Source organism: Bombus impatiens, unplaced genomic scaffold, assembly GCF_000188095.3.
Source record: "Bombus impatiens unplaced genomic scaffold, BIMP_2.2 scf_0102, whole genome shotgun sequence".
Taxonomy (NCBI): domain Eukaryota; kingdom Metazoa; phylum Arthropoda; class Insecta; order Hymenoptera; family Apidae; genus Bombus; species Bombus impatiens.
Window position 1 is genome coordinate 4,941,861 of NT_176521.1, and position 24,296 is coordinate 4,966,156.

Sequence of the window (24,296 nt, forward strand, 5' to 3'; positions counted from 1 at the left end):
AGGCGCACTTACATCCTCTCGCAGAATCGCGAACGCCTTCGGGACGGCCGGTTCTCTGCTGCCTTTTTGGCTACTTGGTCGGATCGAAAGTTGCATGGACTGGGAGAATGTGTGAACGATGATCGAGATGTTTGGATAGAATGCATGGGATGGGATTGTCAGATTTTGTTCTTGTTGCACGTGTTTGAAAATTGTGAGATTTCGTGGATTGTTATCCGTCGAATGCTACGGAAAATGGGTTTGTTAATGTTTGACAAGGTATCTGAAAATGAGGTACTTTTTAAGATTCTCGGTGTCAGAGAATTATTTGGAAGAAAATATTTCGAACGTATCATAAAGTTGCTTTTTATGAAAGTATACGTAATGTTTAAATATATGGTATCTTTTCGTTGTTTTGTTGCTGTAATAAACGTAATCACTTAATTAGTAATATTAATTTCAAGTGTTGTCTTTTCAAGCCCTTCTTTGTATAGAACGGAGAAATATAGTAAACAAGGCTGTGTTTATTAACATTATAGTTTTACTCCTTATCTAGTATGTTTATAGTAATTGGCAGAGAGCATAATTATTAAAGTTTAATGAACATGTTTAGAAACAAAGTACTGTTCCTGGAGAAAATCTCAGTCCTCTTCGTGAATTCAAGGATATAATTAAAAAACGAAAGAAACATTGTTCTTTCTTTGTGTTTTAATAGTGGTACGATTGAAATGTATACAAAGTACATGTATAAAGTAATAGTAACAAAATGTTATCTTAATAGCAGATAAGAAAGTATGAAAGTTGCTGACAGGATAAGATATTGGATATTCAGATGAGATTTTTCTTTTTACCGTTTCTAATTACCGTGAGATAGTTTAGAGTCTCTTAGAGTTATTCCAGATTTAAATACCATACAAAACTGATAAATTAATCGTACTTTAAAAATAGTACAAAATATTTACTTCATCGTTGAATTGTGTATCACAAAGGGTATGCAAACTTGATGAAACAGTTATTGAAAGGATCGCATAAATTCTAAGTTTTAAATAGGAAACACTTCGATTTTTATGGAAAAATTTTAAACGTTGTGCAAACGTTCTCTATGGTAAACATGAAAGTTTCCAATTTTCTTAACCTAACGCTTTATTCATTGAAAATGACAATGACGAAAAGTTCGTTAAAAGCACTTGTTGAAGCACTCGGATATCGTAAGATGTCCACAACTCACCGGGAGAATTCGCAGGATATCTTACAAGTGTGAAAATTGTATATTCATACTGGTTGGCATTGCGTTCCTTCGTTGAAACCCTACCGATGCAGTTCCTTTGTTGCTTCTTTTTCGTGACGTAATTTTTCTGCTAGTAATAACTTTCGAACGTTGCATAAGTATAGGTGGTTCGAATTTCCATTCACGTACTGAACAAGTAGAAAAATTCTGTCCGATGGAATATTAAAAATATTCATTGGAATTGCGCTCAATGTAATGTAACGCGTGTATATGATTGATCACTGTATAAGACTTTCTCTTATTGTTCAAGTTCAATTTCGTGATAATCGTCCAAAATTCCACATCGTACAGTTGATTTTACCATCTCACATTTTCACGTTGTTTCCACATTTTTTAAAGTTTAAAGTGTAAAGCTCTCATTCTTCTGTGATTTTAATCATAATCATTTAATACTCCATCGCGCTTGAAAAATCAGATTTTTCATTATAACTGTTTCTTCTAGTTTCTATTATTCTAGTGTCTATTCTAGTTATTTTTAAAGGCTGGAATTTTCTTGTATCTCGGTACTTTCCATCTTTTATCGAATACGCATATTTTTAAATAATATATAAACACAGTATTAATAAATTATCGATATGAATATTAATATGTATATTCACGGTCTGCATATTTATGTTTCAGGTACGTACGAAATATCAGAGTGTGCTAAATCATCAATTGTGAGTAATTTAAAATCATATTACCATTCATTAGCAATAGTAACTTTCCAATAATTACAAACTGCATCGTATATACTTTACGTCACATGCATTTTACGTAAAATTCCCCAGAATATCAATTACCTATTCCCACATTATCTTTCGCTTAAACAGGATCAACTTCCCATAAGAGCGACCGGTAAACGATTAAAAGCGAGCCGCGACTTACGCGTTCTGCTTTTTCTTTTTTTCGGTACTTGCTTGATTCGAAAGTGACTCGACCACTTTCCATCCAAGTTTTTCGCGTTAAAACTAATCCGTGATATTCCGCCCTAAAGGAAAACAGTGAAGCAAAAAAAAAAAGAGAAAAAAAAGAAATAATCAGAAGGTGACAAAATTAGACAAAAAGATTGACATAGCAACTATCCTGTCGCTGCGTAGAATTATATTGCGTAGAATCGTGCATCTTCTTTCGTGTTTTCGCGTTAAACTTAATTCAAGAAAATAAATGCGTATAAAGAATTGCATAAAAGTTGGACTGAAATGTTGATGATTATCAAATTCAAGAATCTATAAGAGAATAACTTATTTTCATACTTAGAAATATCGTATTTATTTTCTTACTTATCTTAGACGTATCGTATTTATTTTCATACTTATCACTTAATTTGCTTTCCGTGATATCCATTTACTTTATAATAACGTGAAACCATCTATGCAAAGCAGTAGAAATTGAATCGTTTCGATCGAGTTGATCGTTGCGTTGTTAAACAGAATTCAGTTCACGCGTCAAACGCAAAACATTAAATATAGTGAAACGAAAAACACATGACTCAAGCCACTTTCATAATCATCGGTTCGACTAGAGAAGGCAGAAAACTAGATTCTGGTCAAAAATTAGATAGACAATTGGTATACTTTGTCGTTTAAACTACGAAATTGTACAATTTGGACAATGTAAATCGCACTGGAACGTGATAACGTTATCAGAAAAAAGAAAAACGTAATGTCTGATTAGTTTTCTAACGTTACATCGCATAATCGATTCGCTATAGCATTTCAATCTTCACGTGAGATACGCGATGTTTTTTTTTTAAGAGAAATTTAATTGTCTGCCTTTTGGACGCGGAAGATTTATTTGCTTTTTCCAAATTAGCGGAAACGAATATTTTAAATTTATCTAGCGCAATGGCTATTAATGTTATCTACAAGAAAAATTCACTGTTAATTTATCGAACGTGTATTTGAAAGATAGTATACGAAAAACACAAATTCCCAGGCCGAGAGTTAATAAATTTTCGTATCTATATATGTAGCTGAATTTCACGTATAAAAATAACCGTATGTCATATATTGAAATATGATATTACTAAAATACTACGATACAGTAGAGATATTGAAGTAGATATTAAAATAATAACAGTCGCATTTCTAATAATCTCCAATACAAATATTCTTCTTACAATATCAAAATGTTCATTATACAAATACATTGATTTTGTAGGAAACAAATGAAATCTTGGAGTGGTATGCAAGAGTAGCTTTTTATTTTCAGAACGATAAAACTAATTTGAAGAAAAAATGGAAAATAATTGAAAGAAATACGTTTTAGAAAAGAAGACGAAAGCTACATATTCAGAATCTTTAAACCTTTTTTTCCATCAGAACGAAACTCATCGATCAACGATCTAATTAAATTTAGTTTCAGAACAGACAATAACCTAACGATAAAAAAATTGAAAAATCACCGAAAAGACAACGAAAGTTTAGAAAGATGAATCTATAAATCATTTATAGTATTTGCAACATAACTTGATCTCTGGCACAAAGTAAAAATAACCAACTATCAAATCACTGGAATTCAGTCTCTTCTCAAAAAGTTAAACGAAGTTACCGACAAAAAGAAAAGAAAAAAAAAAACGACGCCCAGAAAAAAATAAAAGGTAAAAGTAGTATTGAGAAATAAAATATTAAGCCATAGACCTTTAGGGAAGCTTCGTTGCTCTTTGAACCGCGCTAGTGTATAGGTAAATAAATAAGCGAGGAAACAGAAGCGGGTGCCTAAGAATAAAGACAGAAGACACGGCAAAGAAAAGGGTATAACCGGTCTAATTAAAAGGGTGTAATTAGTCGTAATTATGCCAGTAGTTCTGCTTTCGAAAAGCGTGACGTTTCTAGCGAAACGCAGTTCAAAAAGCGAGCGAATCAACGCCGACAAGAAATAAAGATGGCAAAATGGAAAAAAAAGCGTGCAAGACACTCGAGTGGCCCGTTCGTTTGTTAACATCGTGCGTTACCTCAATATCATATTACGTGTTAAATTAACGAATCCAACCGCGGAAGAAAATACTATTCGTATAATTCGACGCGGCGACGGGATTATTGTTTTGTATCTTTTTTAATTAAATTCTTTTTTTCTCTCTTTTTGTTGCTTTTTCACTTAGCCATTAGGACCTGGTTTATTTTCCTCAAAATGATGTGCACTTTTATTTTATCATTCGTTTTATTCAGAATAATATCAGGTGTACGTACAGCGCTATATGCCGACGAATAATTTTCATGTAGAGCTGACTTCGCTACCGTAAAACGTTACATACGCACTTTCTATGCATTCTTATGGAAATTCGTTTCTAAAAACTTTAATACTTACGCGGTTTAATCGTCATTTGATTGTTTCAACACTACGGGGCCAATCAGCACAAAATACACTGTCATCAATGTGGCAAATTTAACTCTTTCAATGAATTAAATACAATGATTTGCAGCCTTTTACTTCAGTGGAATATAAGTGTCTCTTTGTATTTGAAATAATAGCAAACTATTCTCTATGTAGAAAATTGCTTGATGACTGTTTGCTGGGTAATAAAGTCAAACAAAACATTTCTAGCATTAATGAGTTTTATACATTTCTATACATAATTCCTAAATGCCTGATATCGATGAATCTGGGTGCACGAAGATTCGAACAAATGTAAAATATTAATCATTGTTACATTTGCAATCAATATTTTCTTATAGAAAATAATTTCTGATAAATAATTTCACAATGTTCAATCAGGAAATTCGTATTGCAGCCGATGGGAATTACGAAGCGAACATTATACATGTTCGCAATCAATAGCGATTAATATCGTAAAGCATCGCGTGTAATTAGGTGTTACGTGATATATGAAAACGTTGCGTTTTCTTTGGCGTACGCGTTTCCATGTACTTTCGCGCGAGACGAACCGCTTGCCGGATCTTGTTTTAAGCAGATTAACCACTGCGAGTCTATTTGCATTTTGCATACAGCTTCCCTGCTGCTCGAATTCGGCCGATCGCGTGTTGCTGCAAATTTTATTTCGCCCTTGCTCCAATTAATTCAACGGTCGAATTTAACGCGCGCCCGATGAACATGACAAACAGAAATGCATAAATTATCGCTCTACTTATCTATATGAGTCGATAATTATTCGTAGACCGGCGGATTTTCCACTGACGCGTGTAGTAAATTAAAGATTTACTGAGATTTTTTCATTTTGTGATGCTACCACGCGCGAACCAAGTATCGCGATCTTGAAAGTTTATCGTTCAAGCTTCTTGAGGATTGTACAGGAATTTATAGAAATTATATTTATATTTATATTCGTGAATTACAATTACGCGATATGAAGGATATTTTGTTAGAAAGGATTCGAAGTGCGTGGGAGAGAAATGAAGAACATCGAAATATTCTTTCCAGGAAAAAGACAAACATTGGCAAAAATTGTTTTGTTTGCACGAAAAAGAATGCAATGAAGGAAAAAAAGAACAAACTTGTATCCGCACATTTTACAAAAAGTTATTTAAATCCGTAAAACAGTACCACTGTGTGGCTACAAAAAATTCTATACAAACTTACGGGATGATCATTTCGAGCATTCTAGTAGTTTTAATGTAAAAGGAGGTTAATTTACTCGACCATAGGAAAATAAATACCATCGCACGCGGTACTATTTCATTAAGGCCAAAACAGGCTACAAAAACATACTGCATAGCTCGATGGACGAATAAAAGTACAAAAAGTAGCCGCAATAACGCGCGTACCATCTCGATATCTCCTGCAGCTGCGTAACGATTAAAGTTAATTATTCGATAATTCATTGGACATAGTTTTTAGGGGTGAATCGTCAATCGGCTGAACATCATACGGCGCGTATACGGCCACGTGTACACAACCATAGAAAACTCGACAGTGTCGTAGATTTCCGTGGGAATAGCCTGGTCGTAGCATTTGTATAATTCACAATATCGACGTCAAATAAATAATCTATACAACGAAACATAAATAGTCGTGGAGCAACGATTCGCTGTCGACCAGCCTCGCTCCATTCCCCGGCTCCTCGGCTCGTATTTTTTTGTGCTTTCATTACGAATGGAAATTTTCACGCTCGTGTTTCATCCGGGATATTCCTGGTGAAAAAATAGCGACGATAACGAACACATCAGCGGCCGTGGCCAGTAATTGTCCCGCGCGAAAAACTGTTGCACGACGACCGAGCGAAAAAAGCTTTTTCCCCGGTCGCTCGGCCCCCATTTTCCCACTAATTTCCGTTCTTCGTTGCAAGTCGATGCGAAATCGTCGACGTAGTGTGTTCTCGTCCTTGCTGGAACGTGGCACGAACGTAGGTCAGACGATACCTTGAGGAGTTCGACTTGCTTCGTCTAAGGTTTCGTTTAGGAAAGTTATTTGGTGATCGGTTTTTCAACAGATTCGATTTATGGGAATTGAGACGATGACTGTAATAACGATGCTATACCGTACAGTTAGGTTAGAATTGGGAATAGGTGTGTACAAATTTTGCGAATTTCTCTTTAACAGGTTGGTCCATAAACTCGCGCGATTTTCACTTCATATTGAATATTATCTCGTAACAATTGCCTATCATCTATGTCTTATACTTATGTCATTCGATAGCTCCTCTTTCCTGTTTTTTATGCGGTCGTATATTCTTCCGTTCTCTGTCGATAGCAAAGCGATTAATTGTTCGAAAAATATGGAGGTTAACAAAAATTTCATTTCCCACCCGTTCGCAAATTTGATAAAAACGCGCTTGAAAATTGTGGATGAGAAGTTCTCTAACATCCACCCTGCTCGTCGAATCTCGTCCCAACGGATTATCAAGATTTTCGTTCCCTCCAACATGGTCTAACTGATGTTTTCTTCCACGACGACGTGGAATTGCGAAAATGGCTGGCAGATTCGTTTGCTTGAAAAACTGCGGAGTTCTTCGAGCGAGGAATCCAAAAACTACTCGAACCTTTGGCAAGAAGCTGTAAATAACGATGGACAATACACGGTGTAGTCGAATTTGTAGTAAACATTTGAGAAAAGAGGCAGAACTTGTCGCGTTCAACATGCCGCACAAACTTGTGGATCAGCTCGATATTAATTTAACGATAGGCAGGCTGTGGATGTTTATGCATTTTTGGAAAATCTCAAGATGGAAAAATGCGATAAATACGCGTAACAGGAGGAAATATACGCAGAATATCCGAAGGAAAGAGCGCGTCATAGCATCTAGCGGGTGAGACGAGGCTCCGTTTAGTTTGCACTTGTTTTATCATTTTGATAAAAATATGAATTTGAACAATTCGATTATCCGTACAGCGTGTGTCATGATCAATTCGTGCGATAGAGATTCTACTAAGTTTCACTCCTAATTTCCATTTCGCGCGTCCTTTCGCGAGATATTCGCTTATGACGAGACACGCGACGACGTTCTTGTCCTGTGACGTTGCTGCCAGCAAGGTTATTCGAACGTAGACGTTAATCCATCCTCGAGAACAAGTCGAGGGTGCTTCTTGTCTGGAAAACTCTTTCCGCCCGCGGAGCTCTTTGCACATCCCCGAAATCAAAGTCTCTCGAATTGCAGACGCGAGGATATATTATTAAGTATTCAGCGAGTGAAGACAAATTACTGAAGGCTGCCACGTAGAATTTCAAACTTTTCTCATGAAACAAGTTGGCGCGCGCAAATCGCAACGTTGGAACGACGAATCTTCGTCGCGGAATTTCGCAGATACTTCGCGTTCCTGAACGACTGTTAATTATCAACCTTTTTAGTTTCCACTCCACACAGATACGCACATCCGGAAATACCTAAAAACTTTTAGCAAAATTATCGCGTCCATTTTAAGGGGTTCGACTGGAAAAATAGGATTGTTTGTTGGAAGAATCTCTGATTGTAATCTACGAAAATAACAGTGACGAAAGGAAGAAAAATTGAGAAAAATTGTGTTCAGCTTGGAACAGAATGTTCGTAGAATTCTAAGAACACAGAAAAGATTTTCGAATTTTCGAATAAAAATGATCGATCCTGCTCTTTATTTCGTAGAGAGGGGTAGCTTTTCAGTCTTCTGAAAGATGTTTAAGCGACAGAAATTACCGATAAGACAAGCTAGCAACAACCAGACAGATTGTACAAAACTATTCGAGTCTTTCCAATTATTACAAAAACGCGTTATATAACTCTTTAACGTGAATCTAAATTCTGATACACAGTGTACTTCGTTACACGTACGAGTAGAAGCTTGTTTATCGTCCATCTCATTCTAGCAAATTAATTTTTTTTAATTTACACGTCGATCAATATCAATAATAACTAATACAAATTCGCAAAGTTCATTGGTCAATTTAACGTTGAATGCGTAAATAGCGGAAACCTATCTACCTAACATTTATTACACGACTACAGAAATTTGATTTTATAGGCCAAACTATAATCTATAAATTCGTCCTTTAAGAAGTCAAATATTTTATTCGCGATTCCGACGTTTTGCTTTATTTCTCTTCGCGGAAAATCCGGGGGAGGGAAATGTAGCGCAACGACCAGGGATTACGTTTTTACGCAATTCGAGCCAGAGGTCTGGATTACACGTGAGAAGTCTGGGATCTAACAAAGCCTGCTTGACGTAAGAAATTGCGAGCGCGTGTTGGCCCCGGGGCTTTGTGCTCTCCTAGAATGATGCATTGCGTTGTACGCGCTAATGAAACGAACTAGAACGATTAAAGAAGAATGCCAGGCTCGCTGTGGAACACCACTTGTTCATTCATTAGCCCGTGGATTTTTCTGTTAAGAGAAAGATCATGAAGACGTACATGCTTGCGTTTGAACGAATTGCGTGATCCTGCGCTCCAAGATTAATTGAATCATCCATCATTTTCGTCTAACGATTAATATTCCCTAGAATCTTTAATTCGCCATTGTCTACAATGATCTATGGTTGTACCCATTTACGATGATAATGATAAATTCATTTCACTGCGTCCAAGGAAAATTGTTTATACGTAGAACTTGGAGACGAACATTTTTCTTCCCATGATGAATATAATCATAGTAATAATAATACTAATAATGTGAGAATGGTATAACGATGTAACAATACGGATAGTGAAACACGCAAATTTGGAAAAAGTTAGATAGATATAATTTGCAAAATAAAATGTGTAGAAGTAGCTTCGTATTTATAATAGGCCTCGTTGGTATTAGGAAAATTATAATAAATATTTCTGGAAATTATCGGCGCTGATATTGCCTAGTAATAGGTAGGATAAATGCATTGAAAAATGTAGATTAATCGATATAAGAGATTCGTAATATAAATTAATAAATCAATAGATGTATATAATAAGAAGTGAAATGCTGTCAGAATAAATTACGCAAAATTAGTAACAGCTGGATGTAAATGATGGTGATTAGTGATACGATGTGTGCAGTTCCGCTTTTTCCAAACGAATGTATGATTCTCTATTACGAATGAGAGGGTGAAGCTAAATTATGTGGATTCTACAGAAATAAATAGTGAGTATTGCCCCCATAATGTTTGATACATAATGTTTAACAAATAAATGATATATAATGACTCTTTAAAATATATTACGTAGGTTTCCGTGTTATCGTTAGTAGTATGAATATGTTACCAAACATAGAAAACATATTTACAGCAAAAAAAAATCTTGCATCGTTAAAACGAAATCATTTCGATGGGAAGATTATTCCGGAAATCATGAATGTCCTTTTCCATAAGGTTGTTTTGCATAGTCGTACAGTACTAGTTATATAATTGTAAAGAAATTCCGCGATGAAGTATTAGTTATAAAAAATCAAAATTTTAATAAAATACGTCGTTCATGCTTTTAATGTCCTATCTATATGAAATCGTATACGTGGCCAAATTGTGCGTGTGTGTATGTGCGCGCGCTCGCCAATCGCGCGTATACCGGAAATTCCCTTGAAAACGAAGCAAAACCAGACGTCCACACTGGGTTTCCCATTTATTTTCCCACCGAGTATCACACCTTTATGAAACGCGCGGTAGAACGAGTATTATAACGACCATATTGCCGCGAAGCTTGGAATATTCATTCAATCGAGGGGTAATACTGGAAAACACTGTTATAATATTGATAACGCGAAGAAAATGGCCGGTTCACGGCTAGTTTTTCTCTCGCTCCAATAAAGTTTTATCTTTCCCTCGTGGTGGGAGTTGAAAAAGAAAGAGAGACAGGAGAAAAGGGTGGAAAATATAAAGAGCGGGGGAAAAAAAAAGAATGGTAAAACCGTATAATCGCGACATAATCGGATCAAAACCGAGCATTCCGAAAGCCGATTACCGACTAATAGCATAATGAATTTTCATGCCGAAAAGAATCGGTGTAAAGTAAATTACTGCTCCACCAACGACTCGAATTCGCGAAATACTTCGGATCCTTTCATCTTGCTGAAGTATCGATATTTCGTCTTTGACGAATGGTGTGGGCTCTATGGTATCAAATCTTCTGTTTATTTTGTGCAATTTAAAGGTTGAGATCGGTGAATTTGATCTCTTTAAAACACGTACTATAATGAGCGAAAAGTTTCTTTGGTATTTTTATCGTTGTACGTTGGAAGACGAGATTACGTGCTCGATTTTGTATCTAAATTTAATTAGCGATTATTGTAGGAAGTTTAAGATGATTTAGATGGACCTTTTTAATTGAAATACGAAATTGTGTAATTTTTAAAGGTCGAATAACGTTGAAATGTCTATTGGTGAATATAGGATAAACTGTAGGAAATAGAATGTTCTATATTACGAAAAGCTGGTTTGGATGGTAATATTTCCTAGAAAGTAACTCAACAGCGGTATTTTTAATTAGTCGCTTTCCAATCACCTTATTAAAGATAGTTGATTGACGAATAAATAATTAATCAAGAAATTTTCAAATTGCTTTATAATACTTTATATTGCTTTTTAATATTGATTTATAATATAAAAGCAAAATACAAAATATAACGAGGAAAATTTAAGTTTCGAGGAACAATAGCCTGCAAAAATGTTTCTAGCGTGAGACATTTTTATGTCATGAGACTTTGGTTTTTATTAAAAATACATTGTCACCATTCTTTACTATAATTATAGTTTATTCCTTTCCAACGAGCAATATTTAGAATAATGTCGATCAAGCGAAATTGAAATATGATTGCATAATTATAATGTATAATTTTTTCTATTCTTTTTTGTTTGATGATTTTTATCGTGGAAAATCAATTCGTAATTTACTTCTCCGTTAGATTTCTTTCTCCTCGTACGAACAGTCGTTCTTAACATTAAGTTCGCTGATTAATACGCTGTTATCGGAAATATTACTGTATTCCTTGTTGACTGACATTGTTTATCGAGCAATTTTCCGCGATTATTACATTTACTCGACTGAATTATAAACAGTGTTTGCTTTCATAGAGTAGTAATCAAGAACTTGAAAGGCTGAACGTTTAAACGAATCAGGAGAATTGCAAACTCGATGCAATATGCATATTGATGTAAATATTGATGGAATCATTTCTGTTGTGCAACGTGACACGGCTTTCAACGTAAGAGAACAAAATAGAAAAATGAGGGGTCGAGTAATTGGCGAATTATCGATGCTAATATCACGATAGCTACTTAGGCAGTCGCATAATTCGAAACACAATGAAATCAACGTAGTCATAGTTCATCCTATTATCCTTGCGATACCAATCTACAGTTGCTACATTAAGCATAATACACACCGTTGTATTTACTACAGCATTTATATAACAGTTAATTAAATATACGAAATACATTAAGTTTCATATTATTTTCTGACTACACAGACATTTAATATTTATTATAAAAATGAAACGCGGAATCTGATTAAAAAAAGCTCGGTTAAAGAATAACAATACGTGGAGATCATTTTTCCACCCACTATGCTTCTTGTCAAACTTCTTCCATATCCTATGACCAGTTTTACGTAACAAATGTAATAAGCTCTCGCGATATAGGTGGCCGAAGACGTAACGAGTTTCGTGTGTTCCAAGCAATTTCATTGTTGCACTTATGATCCCTATTGAACCCGGTCATGGGAGAGTGTTTTCGCCTTTCGAAAGCAGGGATCCATTGTTCGATTCGACAACGGGACAATGTCCCAAAGGCTGGAGGAGTCAGCTTGCTGGAATATATCCAGTCGTTGAGAGAGTTTCAGCCGAATCGAGCTGATTTCCGTAGAAAGTCGTGGAATTCGGCCCCCTCGGATTCGTTCGTGTTCCGTCCTTGAAAACGATATAATTGGAATCCAAAGAACGGTGAAAGTAGCCCAATCTCTTACTAACCGGCGGATGGGCGAGTTTCCAACAAGTGAACTAACAGCAATTCTCATTGGCGATTTTATTCGCCACTTATGGAACGCGGTGAAGTGATTAGCATTATCTGATTATTCCAGAAATAGGTTCTACCGATTAAGCAAGTGTCAGAATAACCTAGTTCTTTTTCTTGTTACATATTTTAGGTGAAAATGAACAGCTATCTGGTTGTAATTAAGAGGCGATGTTAAGGGCGAACGTAACGTTTCGTTTGTAATGTTGATTTTGTTTATCTAAATTGTTTAATTCAGATTTATCTAACCGGGCAAGTCAATTGATGCCTTTTACTTTTCAGACGAAAGTAACAGCAATAATCGATTAGAACGTTTCACCTCGAAAACTATTATTAAGTCTCCATCATTCACTGATCCATTGATAGCGTGTCGTTGACTATTAAAATAATATTAATGAACACTACACTGCCTTCTCATTCTACTTTCTCAACAATACGTTTTCCTACGAAGCGTTCGTTCCAAAAGAAGAGAAAAAAGAATGGAAGGAAAAAACGTAGAAGCTTGGAGAAATGTAGCACGAAACCCCATGAAGATGGCGAAATCGCAGCGACTTGACCAATTTTCGCAGCGCACGAAGCCCGTTCAGGTTTCTTTCTTCACGGGAAATCCCGCGAGCGATCGGATACCACTAACGTGTACCGTTAACCGAGAAATCGTATCGGGACGTTTGCACTGGCGCACCAGGAAGTCGGAACATAGAGACATTTCTTATTCATCGTGGTGCTCCTTTGACACGGTACTGGAAAGACTAAATTTCGTACTGTCATTCCTGTCTGACTAGGTCTTTTTCATAATCATCGGATACTTTTTGCTGACGACAGGTGTTGCGAAGATTGTAAAAATTGTTACATAGATGTTTCATAAATAATGATAATTACGGATGTTGGTTGGAGGTAGACGTGGCACGATCTCAAAATAGAAAATATCACACGGGACAATCTCAAAGTAGAAGATATCGTATGCCATAATCTCCAAGTAGAAGATATCACAGTAATAGTAAAGGATGCTTTTTGTCAGAAAGAACATTTACTAAATAAAATTAATGTATTTTAGGCTCTACAATTGTATATGTTGTTATCGATGTTGGTTCGTACATACAACACACTGAAGGATACTTAGCGTATTATTTTTATAAATCGCTGAATATCGTGATTCGAATGTCAAAGTCACGTGTTTCATTCATAGGCTATCCGTCTATGTAGGACAACCAGATATGCAATTTCGAGGACATTATCCGATGCCTTAATTTCGAGAAACCGGTTCGTAATTCCACACGTTGACTCTGCATATTCGAAACTTAGCATTCACTCGAGCTCCACATAAACGTATCCGTGTCCACTATAGAAAGAAATTTCAGGGTTCCTTATCTTTGATTAAAACTCGAACAAACTGTCGTGGTAACATCTGCTTGCAATTACGTACAGCTCGAGTCGTAATTTAACGAGCACAAAGAATCTACGTTTTGATCTTGTAAAGTATTGAAATATCTCTTCCTTCGGAATTTCTAAAGTGTATCACGTGTTTCGATCGTTTGCTCAAGGCTTCCGAAGGTGGAGAAACATATTTCGCGGTGAAGAAACTTGGATAATTCTTTAGAAAACTGGTGTTACTTGATTCTTTTTGTACAGTGAATATGACGGTGCGTTGGCTGTAATTGGTTATGACGAAGATCATCGTAAAGCAATTAAAACAACGTTAAAATTTATTTGTATCCAAGACAAAGAGACTGAGAAAACATCATACAGCGTACAGATTAATCTTGTTGGTTATATATTAACATGGAATAGCGATTGAAGCGTTTCGTAAATAAACAGCGACAATTACTTCAAAGTTGCAGGATTCTCGATTAAATACTGAAACGATCTCGTAGCCAGTAAATCGTTGTTCCTTCTAATATGGTTCAGGTTAATTAGAAATCGATCTACTCGCTTTTCAATCTTTGTGTTTTTCGTTTTTTTTTTTTTTTTTTGTATTTCAAAGTTTTATTGTAAGTGGAATTTACCTTCACTTGTCGTTTATTTCGTTTTGGATTAATTTCGGTCTGGTTAATTCGAACCTCTATGACCAACAAATTATAACTTTCTAACTTGCGTTCTAAGCTTCGTACAAAATTGAAAAAGAAATAGGTCGAATTCTCCTTTCTGTGAATTACAACTTTCTAAGATACGATCTTTGAATGGTATTCTTCAATTAGAGCTGAAAAGTGGTGGATGGATCTCTCCGTTTTATATCTTTTCTTATCTTCCGACTGTTAGTGACATATTTGAAACGTGATATTAGAACATAAGGCAATTGTAACTGATCGTTTGATTAAACTTTAGAAACGACATTATTAAAAAGTAAAACATTATTATTTTTATTACAGGAACAGACTCGATCGGTCTTCCTAGCGTTAATCTCATTTTTTAATAACTAATAATACCACAATTAATTTTTTTAAATTGGAAGTAAAATGAAAACGATATTTTCTTGAGACTACACATTTTTTAATAGAAAGCACAAAAATTCAGTAAAATTTAACCAATGAAATAATATACCACAGAAATAAAAGTACGCTTTGGAACATAGTCTTCAATTAATAGTTAATATTAATAGTTAATATACATAATTATCATCATTTTTAAAAAATGTAAAAACATTGTTAACCATACCCAACACGGTTTTATCAAATAATCGAAAAAAGATCGATGTTCTATTCGTAAAATCCAATTGCTCGAACTGTTCTTACTGAATCAATGTCTGTCAATAAAACATCCGTTTGCTACATACTTTTATTGAAAAGTTCGGATTAGAAAAGAGAAAGCACGCGTTCAAGAAGCCTGTTTGTTAGCTTGGACGTCTCGTTTGCCTGTCTCGTTCGACACCCGCGGTGCGATTGCTCGAATTATCGTCCTTCTCGTTTGAATATGCTTTATGCAGAGCTTCTTACTCGCGACAGGAATGAGAGTCATTTAGCTGCTGCTGCACGTGCACCGTTGCCTCGGTATCCGACGACAACGTGACGCGTGTATATTGTGCATGCGAATAAATTAACATCATTGTCCTGATTCGTCGCGAAAGCAATGCCATCGTAGCTCCGTGGCTCCTCTGCGTTTCTTCCTACCGATCAGAGTACCGATTTTGTGGATGAAAATCTGAAAAGGACTTAACTATCTTGTGTATCAGGTTGATCGAAGAGTTTTCTTGTCGAATTTTGTAACAGTGGTTTATGAAATTATCGTAGAAATCGATGGTGAATGTATCGTTGCTGTTACAGGGAACATTTTCTTCTTTTTTTTTTATTTCAGAAACTTCAATGAAAGTTTACATATACATGTATGAGCTTAAGCTTCGCTATAGCCTGTATCATAGTGATTATCTAACATGCGCAGCGCGTTTTTCTAAATTACATTCCTTTAGAGAAGCAAAAAAGTATATACAAACTACGATGTTAGGTTTGACAATTGACATTTTCGTATTTGTAGGAAAGTTGAAATTTTATCTTCTGTGAACTTTTATTAATTCAGTAGAATTAGCTGTACTCTTTGAGTATCGTACAGTTTATACGGCCAGATAATATGATTCATATCTTCGCTTTCATAGTAACATTTGCATTTTCCATCGCTTGCTGCATTTACGCGAGCAGGACAGGCTGCCAAATTATAATGTTCCGATCTTACGCGGTTTATTGCGACAATGAAATCTCTGGGAAAATCGCCGTTCGATAAATCGAAAATCCCATTCACCGACACGTACGAAAAACACACACGAGAAAGAAAGGGGGGCTAAATTGTGTACGCGGAATATGATTAAAGAACCTTGGTACTCATACGGGACATTTACATAATATCTGAGAAACGATCTTTCATTAACATATTATTCCATAGTATATGTTTGATGTTGCATTTTGTACGAGTTAAAGATAAAACTTGCGGTGAAGACATTTTTCATGGTCAGATCTAATCTGATTGAGGTAAATTGATAGTTTGTTTAGATTTGAAAAAATTTTTTGACACAATATTCTCCTTGTACCGAATTATTATATTACTGTACATGTGAAAATTCTGTACGTCCGATAAAAGAAATTCGTGTTAATACTTTTCTCCTTCGATGACAACATACGCAGTGAATCGTCATATCGAAGCACGCGAATGATTACCATTTGATCCAGATATTATTGATACATAACGCATACCTGATTCCTTAGGTTCCTGGATCCTACCGACCGTTTCTTCCTCCGAGAAAGTGAAAGGATGTCGAGATCCGATGTGTCTCCACGTGAAAGCAACACGCTGAAGCGACATGGTGGAGTAAAATTCCAAAGTTCCATAGAAAAGACGTGTATTCAATGAACAACCTTATTTTTTTTCCTTTGTAATAATTTTGTTTCATTTTTTTTTTCAATTATAGTCGTCTTCTTCCCTCTGTTTCTTTTTAGGTGATTTTTTATAAAAGGTTTCATGAGATTTTTAATCGCGTTTTTGTTAGGTTATGAATCGAATAATGGAAAATTCTACCACTTTAAAGAAAATCGTGTTTAAAACACATCCGTAGATGGTATGCGGGATAAAATGTTTGGCGAAATATAAAGTTAATTAAATCTGTGTCTGCGTCTGTATCGATGCCAAATGAACGGTACCAAATTAATTAAAATGAAAATCGTGAAGTTTGCTCTAAAAATTGTCGGTGAAGGTTGAAATTCGTTCATCGTTCCCGATATTTTAACATTCTCGTTCTACATTCGAGAAACGTACCTTTAAATGTACAATAATCAGCCATTATTAAATACCGTACAAATTATCTCAAGTATTTGTAACAAATAACATTCGTGAATTAAATATAAAGTATTTAACTCGTAACTAAGAAACAATATCGAGAGATATCTAATTGATTTAATCTAAATTCTAAAAGAAACGTAACTAAATTAATCTAAATTCGATTATAAAGAATTCCGAATATAACGTATGAAAACTCGATTTAAATATATCGATTAACAATTCTGAAGAAAAATTGTACGATATAAGCTAAATCTTGAAAATCATTCACTTGAATTATAGTAGAAATGTATCTTGAATAGTGTGAATAGACACAATTATTCAATGCCAATTTATCAATCAATCACCGGAAAGGAAAATTGCTGGATTAGCAACGAATGATCACTTAGACTTAGAGGATTACTTATAAATCATCATATCCATAAAGTATCCAATTAGAATTTTCTAGTCAATTGTCACGAAGGAAAGTTATAGGCGAATAATAACTTTCAGAATCACTTGTGATAATAATGTAATTTCGAGTAATAATATGATTACAAAGTATTCAGTCATCATAGAATTAATGAAAACAGGATAAAGGAAAATTGCCGTACAAATGGCGAATAATTATTTCGTAGATTATCCACAAGTCATAGTGTAATACTAGTTATTTTATTATCAGTTTATTATTTCACTCTGATCATGTATGAGCTATAATGTAAAATGTTAACACAGAAACTGTCCACTTTTAAATGCGTGTTTAAATATGCTACACGTAATTCATTACAACTAAAACCATGTAACGTGTAAACACAAATACATATACGTATTCCATATATATCCATGGTATAACAATATTTCTATTTCAATAAAACTGAATATTAATATCGTCAAAAATACTCTTCGTGTTTGTAATAATTAATAACAATAGTAATTTTAATAATTGTAGAATCAAAAATCCTTGTACTAAACGTGTTCCCATCGATTTCACAGTTCTGGTGTTAAATAAAATAAAATTTGTGCGAGTTTTTTCACAAGTCTATCCATTAGACGTTCTAACACTTGTGTTCACCAAAGTGTCTCGCAAAATACTAGTCTGTACGAATTACGAAGCAGTCGTTCGCTCAAGTCGCGAATAACAACGAACGTATTTATCATTTTTCTGGCGAAACCATGCGCCGAAACACGTTCGATTGGATGACGTCGAAATTATCAACGACAGGAGAGGGGAAGAGAATCAATCTGGCCTGGAGAACGCGGGCGCGGGCAGGCTGAATCTCGAATTTCGCGTCAACTATTTCGCAAATATTGATGGTTAATAACGTCGGTGGATACCGTTTAATGGAACGCTCAAAGTTGATCGAGAATTCGTTTCCCACCTGTTCACTTGTATCTTTCTCCCTTTCACCTCTCGTTTAGCGCTCATTACTCCCGTACGTTCGTATTATTACACACCGATGTCAGTATAATCTGATTATCCGCGCGCCGATGATCGGTCGCGGATTTTACTCGTTAAGAATGCGCGGCCCGCGTTCCTCCGGTTTTCGTTCTACCCGGTTTCGTTGTATTTCCCATAGCGGCGGAACACGAGCCCTGCATATTTCCGTTGAAATTTCTATGGCTAATACGAAGCCGATAATTTTATTCGTTTAGAGAAAACACGTGGGAATGAACATGTGTTGCCCATCGATATTCCGGATTAGGAAAATATTATTGTAGCGGAGGTTTGCAAACATTCTAGCTTTGTCTTCTGCAGGCGATTATTAGATCGGTCTGTATGAAATTCGTTCGAAGGATAGAATTTTCATCAGTCGTAGTTTCTTCAAAGTATCATATATTTCATCGATATAATAATTCTATACTCGGTTCTCTATTTTCATGTATTGTATACTTAATTCGTTGTACGTGTATACGTTGCATCGTCGATTTAATTAAAAGTAAGTCGCTTTTGTGAATTTTTCATTCCGTAGTGAGAACAGTTTTTACGTATGAAACAGTCTAGTTAACATTATTAAATCTTGTGTTTGCTGAAGCAAAACGATCAGACTGCAATTTATTCGTTATTGTAAGGGTTATAACGCATTAAATGATTGACATCGTTATAAGTATTTTGTGCGTCTTTTATAATATTATTTGTGTAACGATTGGACGATCGACATCGAATTTTACAGTTGCAGAATTAAAGTAAAATATACGGATACTTACTTTTGTTATATTAGTTTTACTTAATTTTCTTATATTTTAAATTTATTTCTTTTTTGAGAGAAAACATTGTCCATCTAAATGCATATACGTGGGATAGTGTGACATCAGGGAAGGACGTGGCGTGAGGGGTAATTGTTTATTAGCGTTGTCAAGATATGTTGACATTGTCAAAGAGTGTTGTGAGCGTTACCAAGGTATGTTTAGGAAAAAAGTGAGCATGGAAAACATTGTAACGAGAGTTGAAAAAGTCAGAGTTGAATTTATCGTTGTCGTGAAACAGGGTATTATATTCGATTTCGTGTGGGTGCAAACGATATTGTATAAATTATACTGTTACCTACAAACTAATAATATAACATTCCTACATATATATTTTGTTTACTCAAGAGAGATTATAATATCGTATTCGTAATCCTAATAAATGATCCACGTTTAAGTAAAGTAATAATAAATGTGATTTGTATGCAGTTAGAATAGAAGCTTGGTTATTTTATTAAAAAGTAAATCTCATACTTTCACATATTCATCAATATACCTGGATATATACAAATTATTCGCATCAACGTTAACGGACGAATAAAACTCACCCCTCCCCAATCGTTAAGCTGCTAAAGGTTCGCATTATACTCTTAACATACATGCACGTATAATATCAAAACCACAAGGAAACATATCGTGGTGTGGGTACGGTAAAACACGATTTTGCGATTATTATACACGGTATTCTCTTATGGTGTACGCAATTTCTCTGAAATTGGTGACCGCGATGTTATCCGTTCTTCTCGTAAAAGCTAAGTGGGATAACAGAATTGATAAAACTGAGGTTATACTGCTATCAATATTTGTAAATCCTGAACGCAAACAGTAGTACGAAACTTACGATTATTTGTCGTATTTCAGTAGGAGTATCGTTTTTTAGATTTTCCAAGCGTATATATTGTCGAAAATTAACGAGATTGTGAAAAACGTGCCGTTTATAAAACTGTACAATTTTCGTTAGAAATTATTAATTATAAAATTTATGAGTATACTCTGCTATCTTTAGTATTGATCATTTTTAACAAAAACGAATTCTTCACAATCCGGATAGCAGTTTAGACGTCGGAAGGTGAAGTTACACTATTTAAAAAGCATAGCTGACAGTAACGTGTTGCGATGGATATCTTCTGAATTTTCATAGGAATAAAATTGGTTACGTTCCTACGAATGGCCATAAACAATATCATTCATTTATTTTTATTCTTAGACAGATAATATTTTGAAAAATGTCCGGCGTATATTTTACTTTACTTTAGTAACGTCATCGATCGAACGTGCATTATATTCACGAAGCTTGCTCGTTTAATAATTATAATTCGTTTCCACAATCCAGATAACAGTTTAGACGTCGGAAGGTGAAGTTACGCTGGTTAAAAAGCATAACTGACAGTAACGTGTTGCGATGGATATCTTCTGAATTTTCATACAAATAAAATTGGTTATGTTCTTACGAATGGCCATAAACAAAAGCATTTATTCACGGAGCTTGATCGTTTAACAATTATAATATTATTGGAAGATACTACAAAGATTAATTTAGTATTATAAATTCTACATGTTGAATACCATTCTATCCATACACAATCGGATATGAAAGCTGACGAATGTAAGACGGATCGACCAGAGAAACGATGGTTAATGGGACATAAAGTAGTTTCGATGGTAACGAGTGTAGAATGGAGCTGCGGGGGTTGAAATTGTGGAAACTTGGAGCGCGAAACCGATTATGATAGCCATACGATCCGCTTTTAGCGGGATTCATGTAAATTTCAGCAAGATTTCCAGCCGAATATATCGCGTGGAGCGCATGACGCATCGCCGTTGCGAGAAAATCCTCTCGTCGCTGACGGATAATTCGCTGATGGCTAATGGCCGTCGAATCCAAACTGGTGTACGTGCAACGCGGATTTAATTCACTATACCTGAATATTGGTGCGCTCGAAGAGAAAGCACGTCGAGTCGCTTCTAAAAACCCTTTCCATCGAAAGAACAGTCCAACTTGGCGAATAGACGATAGTTCGTTCCTAAACAATGATAAAGACTATGAGTATTGTGAGATACGATCACTCGAACTCTGATATCTTAAAATTCTATCTTGCGCTTTGCATAGAATAATCAAACTCGTTGTATACTAACGAAACATCGTTATCTTTAATATAATGAAGGAAGAATTAGAAAATATCGTGTTCGGTTGGAAAAAATATTGAAAACTAGGGAATAATTCTACGATAGGGTTGTTTGAATTGATAAGGATGTATTATACAAGATCTATTAAGATATAGAAGATCATTTCCAGGAATAAAGTAATATATACGTGATAGTGAATTATGATAATTGCAATTGAGGATGTTAATATCAATATTGATGAGTAAAGGCTAGGAAAGTATAGCTGTCAAACTGTGAATAGTATATTTCACTGTTTATTATGCAACCTATTAACGAGCTAAATAGTTTGTTTTCAAATGTAGATGCCTCAAATATCGTTCATAATCGAATTTATTTTATTACAGAGAAAATTATTTACAATTAGTTTGATTTAAAAATCCCATTTTACTCTATGTAGAATTGGGAATAGGAATATTTGTACTAAACAAGTAATTTGTAATTTCTTGTAATTGGTTTTAAACTTTACAAACGTAATCACGATAAGCGAGTCTCAGTGACAGCTTTTATGAAAATTCAAAGTGTTTCGTACAAGACACACGATATACTCGTAAAAAGTTTCCACAAATATTCGAATATTTTGCTGAGTCTGCGTCTTAACGTTCAGCAGTTACACGTACATCAACTCTGGTAATATTTCAAAACCAATACGAATTAAATATATTCAAAGTTCTATTTCTTTCAAAAATAAAGTCTTCGTAGTACACAAATCTCGCGAATGAGAATATTTCACGCGTCTCATGACGTGATCGGTTGTTCCTTTTTATTTAACCACGGAAACTTTCGAAGGGTACAAACATTAACAATTTTTCCATAGGTCTGCTGATATTTGACGGACATAGTGGTCGAGCATAGAGCTTGCTGTGGCTGCTCGAAGAGGAGGAAACTTCGTTTTGCGATTCCTTCTGACGCGAGACGGAAATCGGTTTATGACGCATCTTAGGATTAACGAAATCCTCTTGAGCTGCCGCTTCACAGGCAGTGGCGTGGTTTGATGAAAATTTTACTGGCTCGTCGCCTGTTCGACCTGTTTGTTTTACTAATTCTCACACGTATACTTTGTACATCAATTCCTAACCTGTTCTTCGCCTATCGCAAAATTATTGCATTATGGGAACTACGCTTTAAGTTCTTTTTTACTTTCTTGCTTCTAAGTTTTAACTTTTTATATTTTTCAATGATCGTTTGCTTAATTTGTTTCCATGTTCTTCATAGATTTTAACTAATTTTAACGATGAATTACCATAGGTCGTTCGAAGCTATTGGACTGAAAATACGGTTAAAATAATAATTTACGTTACAATATCGTTAAAACTATTTATCGATTATCTTAATTTACATTTTATCAATGCCACGCTGATCTTTTCATCGAGACACGACTCTGCCCGAAAATTCCAGCTTCTGCAACCAACAATTTTCCATAACCGTCGTCAAAAGCGGATACAGTGGAAGTTAGGAATCGTTAGAAAAATGTTAAACGTAAATGTTTTAAAAACAAGGTCTGTGACTAGGAGAATGCCAGCCGACCTGTGTGACGTCGATCAATAAAATCAGCTGCGCACAAATAGAAACGTAGCTACTCCGTGGACGATAACTAAAACGACAGGACGTGAAACGAGAGGCCGCGAGGAGTGGGTGGCCGTCGGTGAATGGGTGCCCTCTCGGTGTCGGGACGCATTGCCAAAAGCAGTCTCGGTTATGGCGATCGTAAACTCTAAATTACAGGTGCACACCGTGAAAGCTTGCCTGTTTTGCATCCTACCGGCCGTTATTCCCTCGCTCTCTCGTTTTACCTCGTCCCTCTGCCTCTTTCTCTCCTCCCGTCTGCGTCCTCTGTTCTTCTTCATACCGAGTTATAATGCTTGTACGGTTGAAAAAAATGGGTGGCGAAACTTTCGGTCGTCTCGAATTAAAGCGATGCATAATTAATGACTGGGTAGTACGCGTGTGACGAAGAAAGCGATTTTCCAAGAGAACGATCTCGCGTTTCTTCGTTGCGAAATTTCACGCCATAACGTCGCTGTAGTAAAATTTTCGCCGATCGTTTCGATCTCGCTTCTTTCCATTTATTTCGCCGCGTATTCTTGCTTCGTCCAATCTGCCGGCATTATTTTTCTGCTTTTAGAGTTGTTGCCACGATCGCTACGAATCGATAGGCTACGTATAGTCAGCTGTCTTTAGACCGGGAGTTTATCGATTTTCTATTACACTGTTTTACGAGATGCTCGTCTTATAAATTCACAAGGTTTCGTTGATCACGATATTGTTACAAGATTCATAGGGTTCGAACGATACTGGTAGCGAAATGAGGTGGAAATTTGTTGATTCGATGTTTAGGAAATGAAGTGCAAGATGAAGGTGTATTATGCATTGATCACCGATAAGTTGGATTTATTAATTTTTAACAGTCCATCGCATGGATTCTCGATTTTTTAAATTGCTGCCCGGTTATTTTTAATTTTCCCCTTGTCAAGATTTCCAATTAAGCTTGTGCATTGCATTGAAGATGCAAATTTGAAATTTTTCGTGATATTAACGAAGACATGTCACTGCTTCATTTTTTTTTTTTT

At 35.4% G+C, this 24,296-nt stretch overlaps 1 protein-coding gene across 2 annotated transcripts in view; it reads left to right on the forward strand.

Moving 5' to 3' along the window:
* The window catches only part of LOC100747795 (RING finger protein 17), a 310,925-nt gene that overhangs the window by 72,084 nt on the left and 214,545 nt on the right, over window positions 1-24,296 (forward strand). The window lies entirely within an intron of this gene.